Raw genomic sequence first — 18,852 nt, forward strand, 5'->3', positions numbered from 1 at the left:
AACAATTAATGAGGTTGGAACAAAAGACCGCACGCCGCGACCACCCCTTAATGAATGTAGTCATGCGTTTTACATTTACATTTATGGTGGTTGTGATTTTATTAATAAACACCCGTGCAAACATCAGACATACTTGATCAATGTAATGGCGGTTGGGGTATTATGAATTATATTTAAAATGCACACAATTAGCACAATGAAAATTCCATTTTAAAATAAATGTATTTATAGTTGAAACTCAAACAATATAAATAATGAAAAATACATTTTCCGTAATTTGAAATTCAATCGCATAATTGGGTGCCAAGGTATCTTAATTTGTTCGAGTACAGTTAACTAATAAAATTATTAATAAAGGTTAAAAGTGAAATAAGCTTTAAATGTAACGCAATTTAAAATTCCACGAAAACACCTGACTCCAATTATGACAAAATTTGAATGAAATCATTGCAACTTCTTTTAGTCCTGCAGATAGTCGAAATAATAAATCAGAATGGGCGATAATATTGCTTAATATATATACATAAAAAAATCATCAAGTTGACTGTAAACCTCTTCATGGTTATTTATTTAGAATTATTTTGTTTAACTCCGCTAACATTAGTATGTGTGTAACTGCCAACACTCGAAAATCACCACTATTACTATCAGAAGTTTCCTAACCTTTCATATTAGCCATCAACCGCTGACTGAACGTTTTGCGACTCTTGTATCACCTCTAAACGAGTCAATTTATTAGATACTTAAGGATTTCTAATAGTAATAGTGATGATCAATCTTCGAATGTTGGCAGTAATACATATATAATTTTGTTTAATTCCGCTACTAACAGTAGCGGAATTAAACAAAATAATTCTAATCAACCAGTGATATGGACTTCCGCAAGTAACATCTAGTTCAACTAATTATGGACCTTTCCTTCCTATATTCTGTTATTAATAATGTAATTATTAGTAATGTTGGTTTTGTCTTGCTTTCTTCATTCAGTTACTTAATACCAACTTTTTGCACTAAAAGAAAGCCGTTTAAGTTCCAACATTTGATCGTAAAGAAAAAAACAAAAACAAATCAAAATCACACTCCTGAAAAAACAGGTAATCAGATGCCTTTACCCTAACCCATATGAGACACAAACTGTAAAAACTTGCCCCATTGGGATTTGAACCTGCGACCTCCGCTTTCTGGCGAATTCGATTTCGTAGGGATGAGGAGGGACGCGGAATATTTTCATATTTCAGAAAGGTTAGTGCGTGCGCTCCAAGCCAAGAAGGGTGCTTCGGGTTCACCCTTGATATCGGTTAAATTAATGTTCCCACCCGAGGATATAATGGTGAAAGAATGTATAGCGCTTAGATTGCGTTTATATCCGCTATTTTATTCATAATTTTGAGGACTCCCATGCAAGTAGTTTAAATACGTTTTCATCTCAAGACCAGGTACGTATTAACTGAATTATGTATTAATTTAAAAAATATTCATTTCCATAATACATAATTGAAAGAGTGAATGAATGAAATAAATGAATTAATTAAATAATTAATGAATGAATGAGTGAATATTTATTTGCAAGAAATATGGTTATATACAGATGTTAAAATCCATATAGGTATAAGTAGGCTACATATTTCTCCATAATTAAACTTGAAAAATTAAAAATACATAAGTATTGATTGAATTAAGCTTTATATTAACAATTTTTATATATATAAAAAAAACAATTTTAACAAATTTTATATATGTAAATTACCTATCATATTCCTATCACAAATTGCGCTTGTATTTATTGGCTTAATAAGCGGTATTTCTAAATTATTCTCCATCGTTCCATACTTACCACCGCTTGTTCCAAAACATATTTTTCTTATACGACGATTTGTCAGTGACACGGGTTTCCGTTACCGTGTTTTGCAGGAAACATCGTTCGCTGCAAATTCATGACGATCAAATAATCCTTACTATATGTGAAAGTAAGTTTGTTTGAAATTTAATAGCGCCTTAACAGCTTAACCAATCACTATGAAATTTGGTTTACACGTACTATATGGGATATAAAAGGTTAAAGGCTACTTTTATTCCGGTAAGTAAACATATTCCGGTCACGCGGACAAAGTCGCGGGGAAAAGCTAGTCTTTTATAAATATAATATTTGACCAAAACTAAGTTTTTGCAACTTTCATTAATGAACGTTTACCAATTATAATAATTATACTGTCCTCGTTCCGTGACATTGAATTCGACGAAGTCGATTGAAATTGAAGAAAGACAATAATGAACAAAATTTTTTTCTAATTAGTTCTCATTTTTCTAATTTTAATTAAATTTTACAATACTAATTAGTATATTTTGCTTTATAAAAAGCAACTCCAATAGTATATACTCGTCGTACAATCGTACCCCAAAACATAGACTGATGACAAACGAAATATATTACGTCAATGGACTAAATATATAATATTTAAATTTGAAGTCTGTATCACAAGAACTCAATCAAAACCATATCTTGTTAAAAATATACACAGTAATACTACTGTACACAAAATTAGTAAGAATTCAAAATATTCAAATAATTGATCGTTTTTTTATTTGAACATCAATAAACAATTGGACAACAGCAGATTCTTTTATGGTCGGGTCAATTACTAATTTGTTTGCATGTTCATTAAACTCTATAGAAATAGACAAAAGAAATGAGGTAAAAAATTTCATTTTTACAGCTATATTTTGCTTAGCGTCGCGTATTTTTTCAGCAGCTTTAAACGTTATAAAATTTGAAATAAATTCTATCAAATTTCCATAAGGTAATATCGAGTGTTCTACATGTAAAACGGAACATTTAACACAAAGAATATAGGTTGATAAATGACAAATTGTTTTATACCTTTACACGTCCATTCTTTAACAGCCACACATGTAAAACACATTCTTAAAATAATCATTTTGTTTCCGTACTGTGTAGGTGTACAATATAAGATTCCTTAAATTATAACGCTACAGCAATAATGAGACTTTGTAACACAAGTTGTAATTTTCCCGGTGTAACTGTGTAATAAAGATATTTTAAATACAAACAAGGCAGACAGGCTAAAATTGTTTAATATCCTGGTGTAATATTTTGGATGCTTTAAGGGACTTTCAAAAGGACAAGGTTCTCAATTCGTCTGACTTTTTCCTGTTTTTCTTTGAATTGAATAAAACTGTTAATTTTAAAATAAAACCTACTTAAAGACACGCGATTTTGTAATTAAAATATTTTCAATATCGTCGTTCAACGATGTGTGTGCGTGTGCGTTCACGTGTCCGTGTGCGTGCACTTATCTGTGTGCATGCGTGCGTGGTTGCGAGCGTGCGTGCGCATGCGTGTGAATGTGTGTATCTATATATGTGCGTGTATGTGTGTTTGAAATTATGTTTGTCAAAGCTACGGACGTTTGTTTTTGCTACATATTAATTTTTTTACAATTAAAAATGCCGTTTTACTTTACGCAGCAATATACCGCTTGTAGAAAGATAAAACCTTTTCGTAAACACACATAGTATCGTTTCTTAATAAAACATATTCGTATTATCATTTTAAATTCAAATTTTTAAATGTATATACGAAACATCTCATTATGCTTAAGTGCCTTTAAAAAAAAACAATAAATATTAGTTATTAGTTAATATTAATTTTTTCAAAGGTTTTTCATTTTTGTTTTCGAAACAAAGCTGAATGTTGTTCTAATATGTTTTTATATGTATATACGTTCCGAAAAATAATGAAATGCACTAATGAGTATATACGCACTGTTAGATTTACATAATTATGGTTCACAACACGCATGACGTGATAATATATGGCACTGCAGTCATCCGCTACTATTAGGTGGACCGTATGCATTTATCTACACATAGTAAATATATATATATATATATATATATATATATATATATATATATATATATATATATATATATATATATATATATATATATATATATATATATATATATATACATATATATGCATAGAATATTGATTTTAAACATTACAAATATATACATACACAAACATATAATAAAACTGTAGAGGTCGAATGTCTGTAAAAAAAGCTTCAAACTGAGTCACGTGGATGTTAGAAGTGAATATTCGGATTGTTTAAATTTTTTTGTTTCTCTGTCTATTTGTACGAGCTGATCTCCAGAACTGTTGGACCGATTTAAATGAAAAAATAGTGGTACCTTACATCCCCGGTCAACATTTTAGATACTTTTAATTACGGAAAATTAAAGAGTTTCCGTGGTATAGTTAAAAAACTATTATAACTTTCACAGCTTAGTACACAACCTACTTAAGTAAAGTCATTTTGACCTAAGGCAAAGAGTGAGAACGACACGTCATTTGTTAATTTTGGTCCAGTATTCCCAGACATTATAAATAGGTACATACATCGATACATACTAAACAGGAACAACAAATACCACGCGGACAAAGTCGCGGACATCAGCTAGTTATCAATAAATTTCGGAAACTACGACAATAGTATTTCAATGTGTTTAAATAATACTCTTGTTGTAAGATAACTACGGAGACATTGTAAAGTGCATGGAGTGTCGTAGAATAAAGTCATTCACAGGTACAAATGGCTATTAAATTGTTGTTAACTGAGTAAAGATAAACTCAGTATTTGTTCACTATTTGTATTTAGTTATATCCTCAATGGTATATAAATTAACAATTACCAGATGATAAGCAATTGTATGCTATTTTAATTATTATACAAAAAACGTAAATAATAAAACGAACGCATTAAAAGTGATAAAAAAAAAACAACGCTTGAAATTAAATGTTAAAATATCCATTAAAATTAATTCATTTATACTTTTGCACCCATTAAAATATGTCTACAGGGCGGACTTAATGCCTGGTGCCATTTTCTACCAGTCAATCGTTACGCTAAACAGAGAGAGTAAATTGTATTGAGTAATTTAAAAAAGTAAAAAATATATCATATTGTTAATTGCATGCTGGTAGATGAAAAGGACGGCAAAAATGCATAAATACGAGGCTTACCAGTTTTATTAGCTTCTCATATGTACAATACCATTCCAGCCGTTAACTGTCCACTGCTGAACATAGGCCTTCACTAGAAGCGAGGTTTATCAATATTTGCTATGCTTAGCAAACAGATTGGCAACCTAAGTTAGGCTTTGGTGATGTTTTAAGAGGGACGGTGTTGCCTGTTCCTCGATCATTTGTTATGTCCATGGTCCTCTGTTATGTCCATGGTACTGCTCATGTCTATAGGCGACGGTTACCACTTTATATCAGGTGGGCCGTCAGCTTGTTTGCCATTCTAAGTTGTATAAAAAAAAATCATTAAGTTTCCTTAGTCGTCTTACATCTCGTTTCATTTAAAAAAAGGCTGAAGTTCTCAATTCAGTTGTATTTTTTTATGTTTGTTACTTCAGAACTTTGTCATTTATAAAATTATTTTGAAAATTGAAATCGTACCTTTCAGATTGGTCTTATACAATTTTTTATCAAAATTAGTTGAATAGGTTCATTTTTAAAACAAAATAATCAATTTTGTCACGATTAAAGTCAGTTTTTGTTTTGTGAAATAAAATCTATGTATTTATTTATATATTATTAATAACTGATTAGAGAATTTCAATTATTATATAACAAAGTAGTGTAGGATTGAGTTAGTTAAGAAGAAAGCGTTGGTGTAAAAGGGCATATGTTACGGTTCAAGCATGTGAATAGAATGTCAGGTATAAGGTTAATGAAACAAATAGGTATACGATCCGAAAGGGGAAAGCTGAAATCCTTCCACTCTCGCATTGTATATGTTTTGCATCAATATCAGTAAACTATAATGATCAGATATTGACATCGATGCTCCTTACCATTTTGGGCTAGCTGGATGAGAACGCGTAGTACGCCTGGTATGACAGGCGTTCATAGGCTACGGTAACCGCTTATCATCAGGTAGACCGTCAGCTTGTTTGCCATTCTAAGTTGCATAAAAGAAACTTTTTTTGTAACACAGAAGGCAAAAGAGCATGCGGCTCACTTGATAGTAAGTGACTACCGCCGCCCATGAGCACTTGCAACATCGGAGGAAAAACAGTTGTTCTGCTGGCCTTTTAAAAAGAACTCTTGCAGAGTTAAGCTCGCCTATATACATTTTTTTATACCACTGAGCAAACCGGTATACAGCCCACCTGACGGTAAGCGGTTACCGTAGCTTATGAACGCCTGCAATACCAGAGGTATTACGCGCGCATTGTCAACTCTGAAAAACCTTTTTACCTTTTTTTTTGAAGAACCCCATGTTGTAGTATTTTAGAAAAACCTCGATAGAGAGCTCATTTCATAACCTGATTATTGGAGTGACCGTGGTGTACGCGACCATCCAGGCTCTAGGGTATGAGGGTAAACTCAACTACTTTAGTACCTTACTTTCCAATACCATGTTCCTATATGTTTCATTAGCATGTACAATAAATAAATAGATAGTGTGCTATTAGAGTGAGAAGTCAAGAGTTTCATGAAGCGATATATGAGAGTATGTAAGGACGTTCGGATCTCTCAGTCTACCGCTTACAAGGGATCTAGCATAAAGTTCTATATTGACACATAAAAATGCACATAGACAGATATAGATAGATACAAACATATATAGATATAAATAAATATAGACAGACATAGATAATATCTATTCTAATTTGTATCTCTGAGTATTACCAGATTACTTGGCTCATGTTTATATAAATATTATTATGTTTACAAGCAAATAAAATAGTAATAACGTTCGGATACTAAACAGAAGATATCTTTATTTTGTATGTCAATAAAAAAAAAATATATTTCAATCGGATAAATATTAACAAACATATTAAAAATATGAAAGAAGATAAAAAAATATTTATTTTATTTTGTTTATTTATTTGGAAAACACAACAGATAACAATCAATAAAGTACACAGTTATTTATGGACATGGCAGAAACCACCCCTTCCTTTTCCGTAGGTGGTGTAAGAGGCGACTAAGGGAACATAATGGCCAAGGGATAGGCAGCAGTGTCCCTTTTAAAACACCACCAAAGTCATGCGTGGCAACTGCTGGTAAAACTTTCCTTATGGGGGAAGCGTATGTTCATCGGTGGAGAATTAACACGACTGTTATAACTATTTATTCCGATTCATGCGGCATACAAAATTTTATTGTTTTATAATATAATTGGGTTTCATGAAGACTGTAAAAGTTCCCGTAACCGGCGAGCGTGTATGAAAAGATTGATGAATGTGGAAGAAGCGAAAGAGGTTTGTATGAATTAAAGCATTTGGTGTTCCCTTGTTTCTGCCTACCCCAATGGGAGACAGGCGTGACAGATATGTATGTATGAAGACTGTAAAAAGTCTTTTGAAAAAAAAAGTACTTTGATTTAAGATCTAAACTAATTAACAGTTTTCTAAAAATATACAACTAAATCAGGAACCTCCTTTTTAAAAGTCGGTTAAAAGTATTATTTTTCCATTAACTATATAAAAAGTTATTTTTAAAACTTATATATCTATTTTTTTAAAATTTCTTTATATGTACATGCACAACTAAACGAGAAGACTTCCGGATGTAGTGGAAACAATTATAGGAAACGTCAAACATAGTAAGTTGAAACAAATCCCGTTGTGCATTATACATAGATATACGTACATATAAAAATGCATTTTATATTGCGTAAAATGTATAATTATCTTATTACATTTTCGTGCTCGAATACGTGTCATCGTTGAAGTAATAAGTACTTAACTTTGTAACTTGAGCATAATAGTGATTTATAACATTTATTGTCAAACACAACAAAAGAAACTTTTTGGAATCATTTATTTCTTTATTACATCAATCTATCTTCATACCAGAGTTTTATGTGGTAGACAGAACTATCTATCTACTTTATATACAGGAGAGGCTGTGAACGTCAAATTATTAGCTATATCTATCCCCTAAAGGATTGTCGTGATGTATCAATATAAGAATCTATTTATTATTATTATTTCAGCCGATAACTGCTTTATTATTGCTGAACATAAGCTTTCTCCATAAGGGGAGTTCACCAGTAGTTGTCACGGTTGGCAGGCGTATTGGCAACCGCAGTTAGGCTTTTAGAGATGTTATAAGAGGGACGCTGCTGTCCATACTTCGACTATAAGTTCCCTTAGTCGCCCCTTACGACACCCATTTGAAAGGAAGGAGCGGCCTGCTCTATACCTGGACACACACGACGAATTAGAATCTTAATTATGAGAATATAAATTAATTATTAATTATTATTAATTCGAACTGCATTTTTTATTAACCTTTAATTATTAATAAGAAAAAATATCCATTATTATAAATTAAAAAATTTTACCTGTGACTTTTTCCGCACGATCAACCATTGTTCTTCTCCAACCCAAATGTTAATATATGTCAAATTTTATGAGGATTATTTCAGTTGATAGGTTAAAGCTATTTATAATTTATTTATCCAATTTTTAAATTAGATGCGCCTATAGTAAATATATTTATTTAAGACATGCTATTTCTTTATATTAATACCATTGAGTTCGGTTCCAGCTGTTTAAGTGTGATTGAATAAAACAATTCATTAAAAATTCTATTATTATATAATACTAGCGACCCGCCCCGGCTTCGCACGGGTGCAATGCCCCCCCCCCCCCATTACATTACGACATTACATTAGAAACCTCTAAAATTATCAGTGTTCCTCTACTATATTATGCATGTATTATACATATAAACCGTCCTCTTGAATCACTCTATGTATTAAAAACAACCACTTCAAAATCCGTTGCGTAGTTTTAAAGATTTAAGCATACATAGGGACGGACAGACAGCGGCAGCGACTTTGTTTTATACTATGTAGTGATGAACAGTAAATATTTGTCGTCGATCAATATAATTATCTGGGGGAAAGGGATTGTTAGTAATGGAAACTGAGACTCCCATTGCTAGCAATATACCCAACCAGGTCGATCTCCTCGCGGTTCTCCCTGGAGACTATCATGGTTAATTCCTGATAAATTCATCATGATGGGCTAACTGGCCTGTTTTCATTCTCATCTATCACCTTTCACTGGGGCTCCGCTAGCGTATCCCGTTAGCGCAGGTGGGGTTACCATAATATTTTCACCCATCAAAAAAAAAAAATTATCTACTGATAATTTTATTAATACGAGTATAATAAAATTAAATTGTGCTTCACAAAAAAAATCTGCTTCAATTGTGGCAAAACCAGTTATTTTAATTTAAAAACTACTCATCCAATTTTGATATAATTTCTATAAGACCAATCTGTAAACACATCCTTTTAGATAAAAAAAAAATCCGAATCAGTTTACAACTTGCGGTGTTATGAAGTAATAAACATAAAAGGATACAACCGAATTGAGAACTAACTTCTGTTTGAATTTAGTTGAAATTTGTACCTATTTATTAGAAATATACCTGTAAATGTAATAACCATCTGATTTGTTGTTTAAGCAAAAACTACTGCATCAAAATGGATACAGCTCACAATTGTATTCCTGATGGTATAATTTATAAACTAGTACATGTTCTATCTTGATACACTGACTAGAAGTAATCTATTTCATTAATATTCCTATTTCTGAAATCCTCACGTACAAATTAGCGGGAAAAAAGTTAATAGTCAATAGTAATATAGGTAAACAAAGCAACAAGATTAAACTACATGCCTAATTAAATCAATTCAAATACCATTACGGAAAATATATTGTTGTCATATATTTTCAAGTAACGTTTGTATATAATCTCGGTACCTTAAGAGTTCTATTAAAACGGAACGGAATTAGAATTTAAATGTGTGGCAATAAGGTCCAAAATCGGGGGTGCACCGTACACACTTTGTTATCAACTCGCGTTACGTCCCACCTTACAAAAACATAAGAGATAACAACCACCAATTAACCTAAACAATACTGGAAGCCGACCAAATCGCAAATTAAGGAAACTCGTACTCACCATTCAAAATCTGTGAGCCGGCCATAGCGGAATTACACAACAACAAAATAGCTATAACTCAGTAATATCGCAACGTGCCATCTTATTACCAATTACCACTAGAACTGGGATTAGTAATACGCTATTACTAATTACTAACACTGCACTGTAACAACGCGTAGTACGTTACGCACGCCTAGTTGGGCGGGCGGCAAGGTACGCTCTCGCCGAAAGCTCCGGCAACACTGCCGCTGCCGGCCTGCCGCCCAACAGCCCCCGCCCGCCCCAGTATTTCTTTGTTTCGCATCCCCCCCGCCATGTTAAACAAATCTCGAGTACCGTGATCTCGCTTATCAATTGGCTCGATTCTAAAACCGAATGTGATAATTTCTTGGGTAACATTGATTTTTTATTTTATGTTGAGCGCGGGTTCTTTATATTTAAACCTTAGAGTTGTTTGTTTATTAAATACATAAATGTTGTTGTTGCGATTTGGGAATAGACATTCGAAAGGTGAATGGTAATCTATTACAGGGTCAGCCAGGCGACTTGGTGTGAGGTTTTATTTCGAATTTACCTTCTCTTGTATTGCTGTGTAAGGCTTTGTTCTCATAGTTGCTCTTACAGCATCCTGGGAATGAGAAGCAGTCGATGCACTCCTATTCCATTATGCTGTTAAAATAAGTAAATAAATTCAAGTAAACTTATTTTCAAATAAACTTATGCATTTTTGAATAGTTACTTTTACTTCTGGGTGCAGTTGTAAGTGAATTCAAATTTTGCTGGGAAGAACGAGCAAGAAAATAAGCTAATCGTATTGCTTTTAATCTAACCTATAATCTTCATCCCACATAGACTGTCACAAGGATCGGCGCTGAGCCACCTGCATCCAATGATTTCCAATGCATTTGAGGTCGTCACTCCATTTAGTGAGAGGCCGTCCTACACTGCGTTTACCCGTACGAGGTCGCCACTAAGGAACTTATCTTCCCCATCGGTCATCGTTCTCCAAACTATCCAATCTATAATCTAATAATATTATAAATTTCTAAAAATATAAGTAATTCAGTTATACTTAAAAATAACCGATTTCAATTAAATCTGGTACATGAGTAGATTACATCCTTACACACTTTATAAACTGATAAACGTGAACGAAACCTCGGAACACAATAATTGTTATATGTTTGTAAATGTAGAAATGAGTCAAGCTTATATTACGTATACGGAAAATTTATATAATTATTTTACAAATACGAGATATTTACAGAAATTTTACCTTAATTAATTATCGAAGCAGCGACGCGTGTTATGTTAACATAAACACGTTTACTATAACGTATTTGTAACGTCGTTTTATTAAATTCGCATCACTTAATTGATTAACGATTCTTCCGTAACGTTATTTCCAGTTTTCGGATAATTATTTATATTAATTTCGTACGTGTTGAAAATTTACTATTAATATTTAGATTTCTGTTTTGCACCACTACTGCCCACTCTCTACTTCCTATGCCACTGTGTTAGGTTAACTGGAAGAGATCACTTTTAGAGAAAAGTTCAGTTTTGCTTACGTTGTTTACATTTCTGTTACAAGGTTGTCTGTAAGAGATTGCTTTTAGCGATAGAATCGCCTTTTGTATATGTACATTCTGTATAAATAATCCTTGTATACATCTCTATTGTGTGCAGTAAAGAGTTTATTATTGTTTCTAATTGTTATTTCTATTTATTTATTCTTTATTGCACAATAAAATTTTGTACAAGTGGTGAGCTTAACGCCGTATGGCATTCTCTACCAGCTAACCATTAGGTAAAAATAGAAAGCGTATGAAGGGCAGATGTGGAGAAAAATATGGGACATAATTATAGTAACATACTGAAATAATTATACATAAGAAATAAATAAATATATATATACACAAAACAATGTTTTTTTTTTTACAACACAGGGGGCAAACGAGCATGCGGCTCACCTGATGGTAAGTGACTACCGCCGCCCATGGCCACCCACAACACCTACGGATTGCAGGTGTGCTGCCGGCCTTTTAAAAAGGAATATGCTCTTTTCTTGAAGGTTATGTTGTCGTATCGGTTCGGAAATACTGCTGCTGGAAGTTGATTCCCAAGAGTAGTTGTGCGTGGGAGAAAGTGCATTGAAAAACGCACGGTGGAGGACCGCCACTCGTCCAGATGGTTGGGATGAAATTTTAGTTTATGGCGGGTTGTACAATGGTGAAAATCTGCAGCAGGTATTAATCCGAACAATTCTTCAGAGCACTCCCCATGATAAATTTATATTTAAAATTTTTTTATACAACTTGACGAAGCTTGAAGCTGACGGCCCACCTGATGGAAAGTGGTAACCGTCGCCTATAGACAGACATGAGCAGTCACATGGACATAACAGAGTATACTGTTTCGCCCATGATACCCCCATGCGTTTCCATTTCTGAGGACTCAAGTGTTATTCCTCTGTACCCAGTAAATTCACGCCATATCCCACCCTTCAAACTGAAACACAGCCATGCAAACACAACTGCTTCACGGTTGAAACACGAATGGAACAGAGGTACCCAAGCAATCGAGTTTTGTACAAAGTATATATATATTTATATATGTATATATGCACAAAACAATATAGTAGAGATATATAGTAACTTTTGAGTAACTTGTAACTAGATCTAGTTTTGTATATATGTATTGTATGTCTTAGTCCAATAAAGAATGTTAATTAAACTTTATTACAGCCTTGATTATTTAGTTAATACTTTACTTTCTAGATGGAAACTTAGATTATATAACAAATAAGGTCTTTTATGGGAATGGGTATTAAACATTATATGTAATAAGATATCGAGGGATAGTGTGGATCTACCTTTTAATAAATTTAAAACTGTTATTAAAAAACACTTAATGAACAAAGCCTATTTATTATACACTAAACAATTACTTGAATAACAAACGTGCATGGTGTTAGTCGATTATGTACGAGCTTTTCAATACATACATACATACATGTCTGTCACGCCTGTCTCCCATTAGGGTAGGCAGAAACAATGTTATACATTTTTGGATATAGTTGTCGTATAAGCTTCCCCCATAAAAGGGTGTTTTTCCAATAATTACCAAGCTTGGCAGGTAGATTAGAAACTGCAGTTAGACTTTGACAATGTTTTAAGAGGGACGCTGCTGCTCATCCTTCGACCTTTAAGTTCACTTAGTCGCCTCTTACGACATCGACGGGAAAAGAAGGGATGGCCCATTCTATGTTGGAGCCATACGGCATTTTTTTTTTGCTTGTTACCTCATAACACCATAAGTAATATACCGACTTGGAGGATTCTTTTCTATATAAAAGGATATACCTAAACGACACAATTTTAGAAAATTAATAAATGGTAACTATGAATTAAAAGTTTTAAATTATTTTAGTTTTTTTTTGAATGTAAATTGCAGACGAAACAATGAGGATGGAAAGAGGTCAGTTGACTCAAACTTCAGAATTCACTAGAAATTAACCAGTTTCCAACAGGACCGCACGACCGGGGACTAGCGTCCCCATTTTTATCAATTGTTGTATATGGTACATAAGGAATTTATTTCAACATTTTATGTCAACAGATGAAACGGTCCTTAGAAATATAATTATCCGACTCAAATGTCTCATCTGTTCTACGTTTGTGTAATGTAATGAATATATTACATGCAAAATAATTAAATACTAATTACATTATAATTCTAAAGGATCAAACGCAACACCGATACTTATTAAAGGAAAGAAAATAAATACACTTTAATTACAATTCTACTGTTGTACAGTCAGCACCAAAAGTAAATAAACATATTTAGTTTCTTAAAACTAAATCTAAACACCACACCTCACATATACGTCATTAGCGTTAGAATTAGATGAGTATCGTAAACACACAGCTATATTTTATTCTGCAAAAAATAACTGGCCGTGAACATACACACACCGATGAACAACAAGTTATTTTATAGATACATTAAAAACATTTGAATTTAGAATGCGGAATCAAATGTTTACAAGTAGAATTTTCTTCAAAACATTTTTTTGTTCTACAAATGATAGCTTCAATTGTTACAAAGTTAGTATGGATTATGGAATACAGGAAAATCTAAATATTGCAAAAATAATTGTGGAAATAATATACAATTTACTTAGCAATAAAAGTTTTTCAGGTTTACAAAGAAAAGCGGTCTATAAGATTATTACAAAATTGGTAAAGAAACAGAATTAGCGACATGTGTTTGCATGGCTGTGTTTCGGTTTGAAGAGTGGGATATGGCGTAAATTTACTGGGTACAGAGGAATAACACCTGAGTCCTCAGGAATGGCAACGCATGGGTATCATGGGTGAAACAGTATACTCTGTTATGTCCATGGTACTGTTCATGTCTATAGGCGATGGTTACTACTTTCCATCAGATGGGCTGTCATGGCGTCAGCTTGTTTGCCATTCTAAGTTGTTTGAAAAAAAATATTAATTGTTAAAATAAAATCACAAAAAAAAAAAAACCATAAAAATCATTCAGTTAATCATCATTGACATCCAACGTCGCACGTAGCGTCACTTAAACATTACTTGAAATTAAATAATCTATCTATTTATACACGTGTAATAGGGCTTTTAGAAATATATACGTTTTACGGAGTTTTGGTGCTGACTGTATCGAAATTTATGCACATTTTATCTCTTTAAACTCTACATGAATTGTAATAAGACTCATATTTGAATATGAAAATTAAAAGCTGTCGACGCAGCAAAACGGTCTGTCACTCAACAAACGTTTGACGCCGCGACAATTGCTCGTGTCGCTTGTTTTAATCGAGCGCGTCTGTGTGTATGTGCGTTTGTGTGTGTGCAATTATAAAGGGAACTTCACATCGTGACGTGATCTCTGCCGCGTCTGCAGTAATTTATAATGAGGTGGGGTGGATATTTTTTTCCTTTCATGCCGTTTAAGGGATGTTCTTGGAATATTGAAGATAAGAAATCTCACTAATGAAGACATAATTTACAAGCGACTTCCAAAAGGAGAAAGCATTACGTTGCCAATTTTGATTATTCCTTTTACGATCGGCGGAGCTTAGAACCATATTGATCCCATAACAATTTTATGATGACTGAAGTTGATATTTTTCTTTGTGGATGTACACAATTCCGCGTTCTAAATTCAAGTATTTTGAATTTAATTTTCATCTCTTACTTTGTTACGATTACAAAGAATTCCGCGTTCTAAATTTAAATATTTTAAATCTATTATCATTTTTTAAATTTAACGAATGAAGCCGTTTTTTTTTTCGTAATGTCTATTGTATGGATTAAAGATTTTAATTTGAATTATAGTTTCTGCGACTAATTAAATGTAGAATTTAAATTTAATAAAAATGATAATATACGAGGAAATTATTAGAATGAGGTTAACCAAAGGGAGACTTTGTATAAAAGTCGATTGCTTGGGTACCTCTGTCCTATTCGTGTTTCAACCGTGAAGCAGTTGTATTTGCATGGCTGTATTTCGGTTTGAAGGGTGAGATATGGTGTGAATTTACTGGGTACAGAGGAATAACACCTGAGTCCTCAGGAATGGTAACGCATGGGGGGTATCATGGGTGAAACGGTATACTCTGTTATGTCCATGGTATTGCTCATGTCTATAGGCAATGGTTATCACTTTCCATCAGGTGGGCCGTCAGCTTGTTTGTCATTCTAAGTTGTATAAAAAAATCAATAAAACTAATAAATATTAATTATTCTCAATTGAAATAATGTATTATTTCTTTAAAAAAGAAAAATTAGTAATATTTGTTCATTTTTTCCATTTTTTTTTAGGATTCTTTTAACGTTTAAGAAATTCATTCATGAATGATGAAAAATTATATTTACATTTTATTCAATTCGAAGCTCAACTCAGAAGAGTATATTTTTGACATATTTTAAATTAAGTATACATTATTTACTTACTCAATAAAAAAGAAGTATCTATTATGTAAAATTTCCTATCTTCAATATTTAAATGAGGTACTTCCCTTCCCCGATCCACAAGCGTGGCAAATGTTGTATATTTTATATTTACATTCATTAAAATGTGTATTAAATAAGTATTTTTCTTAGGCGCCGCCTGCCGACAAAGAACACTGTACATATTTTCTTTGGTTTGAAACTCTCTTTATGTGACACCGAAATGCCTAACGTAGCTTCAAAAATAACTGACTATTATGTGTATTGACTTTTAGGAATTCTGGGAACATGGAACAAATATGGGTACACTTATGTAGGTATATAAATTATTATATACACGCACATCTTTACGGAAAAATAGCTTTTGACGTGACCTGACAAAATTTTTAACGTGATGAAATATCAAAAGGACATAATATTAATTCTTAAGTAATATTATAAAAATATGTGAATGTGATTTGTTTATTTATTTGTTTGTTATATTTTAACGCTTTAACTATCCAACCAATTGTTACCAAATATACTATACACATACTATTTGGGTTAGAAAAGAACATAGGTATTTTCTTAATATTCACATAAACACACACACACGCACACGCACACGCACATGAGCACACACACGCGCACGCACGCACGTACGCACGCACGCACGCACGCACGCACGCACGCACATATTTACTCGGGACATCATTCGCGTGCATGGGACATATTGATTGACTGGGATAAAAGTAGTCTTATGTCCTTCTCTATACCAAATTTCATGACGTTTGGTGGAGTTGTCAATGCGTAAAAATTATTACATTTACGCATTAATAAAAGTGAGTTTGTTACTTAATGAACTAACAAAGTCACTTTTACATTTATGATAATAGTAAGAAGTTTAGAAGATATTTTAACGTATAAACCGCTTTTCAATCAGGTATAATAATAGTAAATACAATTATTTTTAGTTTATTTATATTTATTATTTATTTATTTTACACTTTATTGCACCAAGTAAAAAGAGAAATAACAAATATAGTAAATATTAATGAGAAGTGATACAAAAGGCGGCCTTAACGCTAAGCAATCTCTTTAGGACAACCTTTGGGCAGAGGACATTGAGAAAAAGACAATGGGTAAGTGGCGCACTATTATATAAATATCATATCAAATATATATACAAACATACATACACATACATATACAATATATACACAATTAAATATATATATAACATACACATACTTAACAGCACACAAACAACAGAAAAAAAAATGACGAAGGAAAACGAAGAGAGAACACAGGAAAATAGTACTAAAGTAAGAGCTAATAGGATTTAACAGAGGTTTTGAAGCTAATAAGAGTTAAAGAATTATTTATAATTTATTTATTTTTTATTTTTTTTTTAACCCGTCACATGCTCACGGAAAAGACGTTATTGACAGTGAAGCACAATAGGCTTGCTGCATGTTACACGCTATGAAATTCGATGCTAACGAGAATTTCGCACGTTCGTCTTACATCGACGAGCGTGTGATGGCGCTCTTTGTGTTCGCTGGTCTCGCCTGTTGTAGCAACGATGCGACCCGTCAATGAATAATGTATGCACAAAGTAATGCAATCGTGGCAGCTGATCGTATGATTTGCAGGTGATATATATTTGATATTAGATTGTTTCCGGTGACTTTGCCTGTATGCATCAGTATAGAAAGTATTCTGTGAGTTAAGTTAGGATATAATCTACCAAATAAATTTCATTCAAACACAAATCCAATACACAAATATCTTTACAAACTTTCCTATTAATATTATAAGTATATTTTTACTAATATTTAATAGTTTCTAGGTCATAGAAACGAATTATCTTAGGTTAGGCTTTATCTTACACTAACAAACTATTAACGCCTTCTGCTGGACATTAGTCTCATCTCATAAAAGAAAAATATAACCTACTATTAGTATAATCAAAGTTTTTGATATCAAAGAATGATACAGTATTAAAAATAGTGTTAGCATGCTGGCAACGATCGAGCCATGTGGTTGAACTCAGAAAATTATATACGAGATTAAAATAAATGATATTTTTAATCACAATATATACGGGTAAAGTCGCTGGATATAGCAGGTTTATTAATAACAGTAGTAACCTGATTAAGCAGGTTTTGAAGGAATATCACGCGATATCCTAATTTCCAAAACGATTTTGGAAATTCTTTTTATAATTAATAGATACAGTTTACTCAAGTTTTGGTCTCGTATTAGTTTTGTTACGACTCGAGATACTATTTTTGTCATATATGACCTGTCTATATAGACTCTCTTTTCTATAATCACAGTATAATCTAAGAGTTACAGTTTTCAACACACGATTCCTTATTCTAAATTCAAAAGTATTTTAAACTTTATGTGTTCACGAATCATTCCGTCATGAAACTATACTTTTTTTTATTATATTTTTTAATAAAAAAAAAAGATTAATTTAATATAATTAATTTAAATCATAATTTATTAATTTTAAATTAATTTGCATCTAAAATTGACAATATTTATGTTAAATAGTATTAGTCAAATGGCATTAATAATGACACGTCATGTAATAATTATGCCGCACATTACATACAATGACAGGTGGCACAGATCTCAGTTGTCGTGGTAACGATGTGACGCGTCGATGAATAATACATCGCGCGACCGATCGTATGGTCGTCGCAAGCGGTGTTATTTGTTAACCCTCTTACTGCTGTGTTTTCCTTTGTAATCCAAAACTGACAAACTTTATACTGTATGAAAAATAATTTAAAATATTGTTTCACAAATAAAATGTATATTTTTGATTAGAATAATACATAAGGAGAATTTTATGGTTTA

General features: G+C 32.4%; 1 protein-coding gene across 6 annotated transcripts in view; it reads right to left on the reverse strand.

Moving 5' to 3' along the window:
• LOC113512633 (CUGBP Elav-like family member 2) overlaps positions 1-18,852 on the reverse strand; it is a 549,805-nt gene that overhangs the window by 396,326 nt on the left and 134,627 nt on the right. For 2 of the 6 annotated variants that reach the window (XM_052900078.1, XM_052900072.1), the window contains exon 1: positions 10,031-10,241. The exons of the other annotated variants lie outside the window; for them this stretch is intronic. The gene's annotated coding sequence lies outside the window, so the exon portion shown is untranslated. Of the gene's footprint in view, positions 1-10,030; positions 10,242-18,852 lie in introns of those variants that run through there. 6 annotated transcript variants of the gene reach the window in all.

This window comes from Galleria mellonella, unplaced genomic scaffold (genome assembly GCF_026898425.1).
Source record: "Galleria mellonella isolate WM207_F2 unplaced genomic scaffold, CSIRO_AGI_GalMel_v1 utg64, whole genome shotgun sequence".
Classification (NCBI taxonomy): Eukaryota; Metazoa; Arthropoda; class Insecta; order Lepidoptera; family Pyralidae; genus Galleria; species Galleria mellonella.